Source organism: Candoia aspera, chromosome 1, assembly GCF_035149785.1.
Source record: "Candoia aspera isolate rCanAsp1 chromosome 1, rCanAsp1.hap2, whole genome shotgun sequence".
Taxonomy (NCBI): Eukaryota; Metazoa; Chordata; class Lepidosauria; order Squamata; family Boidae; genus Candoia; species Candoia aspera.
In genome coordinates this window covers 283,115,109-283,117,267 of record NC_086153.1, presented here as the reverse complement: position 1 = coordinate 283,117,267, position 2,159 = coordinate 283,115,109, and positions in this window count along the sequence as shown.

Genomic DNA, 2,159 nt, shown 5'->3' with positions numbered 1-2,159 from the left:
GCCGCTCCTCTCCCCACCTCTTTCTCCGACGCGCTTTCGGGCTGCGGTCGCACGCGTACGCACCGCAGTCAGGTCTACGCGCGGCGAAGCTGATTGTGGCTTCTGTGCTTGGCGGCTGCTTGGCGGCGATAGGTGCTATACCCCTTTGCTCCGCGTCTCGTCCCGTCCTTCCAGGTCCTTAGAATGCCTCAGGGAAGGCGCTTGCTTCTTTAGATTTCCGTTCTGTAGCTCTCTAGTCAACAGGTAGTATTGCTCTATCGGATTGTTGGAACTGGAAGTGAATGGCTTGGCTGGAAAAAGGAGCCGCCTCGGCCACTTCGGCAATCCCCTGGTCAGACTGGTTCGCAACGAAAGCCTCTGTGGGTCGCTGCCAATAGAGGCTGCGTCTCTTTACCGTTCCCTTCCGACCTCGCAGGTTCCCAATGTTCTTACTGTGCTAGTTTGCATTTTGTCTTTATAGTACCGTGTTGCAGTACTTGCTCAGCGTAGTGAATGAGTAATCCCCATTCACTCAGGCAAAGCGTGACAAAGCCTTCCCTCCCCTCCACATTCGTCCAGACTGCCAAATTTAGGGAGGCAGGAGAGCTCATACTGACTCCAAAATCGGGTGTGTGTGTGGAGGGGGGTGGAGAGAGAGAAGACGCCTGCCGAGGCTGGCCCAGCAGGTTCTCCTAAGTCCCTCCCTTTGTCTTCGGACGAAGGGGAGAGAAATTGCTGGGAGATGTGAGAAGAAGCACCTGGGAAAGGAAAAGAAGGACACCTGGAGCATAGAGAAACCTGTGCCTGAAAGATGTAAACAAGATGGAGACTGGAAATAGTCACATAGTTTTGGTTTCCAGGAAGAGGAGAGGGTTAGGCAGGGGAGAAAGGGACTGTGATAAGAACCATGCTGAACTTTTAAGGGGCAAGACAACAGGGGAGGGAGGCTAGAACTCAGAGCCAAGAAAATCTCCAAGGATTGGAGAATAAGACCTGCTTGGAGGGGAGGAGGCAGAGAATCTAGATGGATGGCAAGAGTCAATTTGCTTGGGGCTAGTGGTAAGAACAGAGATCTCTGGCTGAAGGTGAGAGAAAGCACCAAACCATGACCCAGAAATCTCTAGCCATGCTGGGGCATTCTGGGAGTTGAAGTCCACACATCTTCAGGTTGCCAAGATTAAGAAACACTGCTTTAGGGAGTCAACAGGAGCTAAGAGGAAGTGTTCCTAAGGCTTTGATCAAAGGTTGCAGTCTATGGGAGTCAGGGTTTCAGGGCAGAAATCTCTTCTGGAGGTCTGGTAAAAATTTCCACCAAGATCTTCCATTGAGATTACTTTAAGATATGGTACTCTGTTGCATGATCTGATATTTTGAATGTGTCTGCTAATTATTTCGATAAATTTGCCTCTGAATTTTGTATCAGTCTTTGTTCAATTTCCAGCCTCTTCTTAAAAAACCTCCAGACAAGTTCCATAGGTGGGCGCTTCCACTATTGTACAGATCTAGCCTTAAGAAAGTTTTTCCTTGTAGTTAAATGAAATCTAGGCAGCTGCTGCTGCTGCTTATACCCATTATTTCTGCTCGTGAAACATTTATGGCAGTGGAAAATAATTCTGATCAATTTCATGTATCAGCAGATACACTGATCTAATGTATCCTTCATTCTTCTTTCCTTGCCCCTAACTTCCAGATTTCCTTCAGCCTGTCCCTATAGTGCATGTCTTCAAACCCCATATTACCTTTGCTGCCTTTCTATGAACCTGTTTTGACCTGTCAATATCCTCCTGGAAATGTGGTGCCCTGAGCAGGGCTGCAACTGGGGGGGGGGCAAGCGGGGTATGTGCCCCGGGCACCGTGCTAGGGGTGTGTGTGCCAAAGTGACAGAATAGAATTTCTATACTGAATGTCTCCTGGCACTTATAATAATTCCCACAATAAAACTTGCTAACACCATCCACTCCAACCCAAGTGGGGGGGGGGGCACGGAATCCATGTTTGCCCCGGGTAACATAGACCCTAGTTGCGGGCCTGGCCCTGAGTTGCAAACAGTACTCATGGCATGGTCTCACCAGTGTTGAGTAGAAAGAAATAAAGTACTACCCCTTATATTACTGACCCTCTCCCACTGGATTTGAATGACAAAGAATATACAGACTACAGTAGGCTGAATGTAACAAACT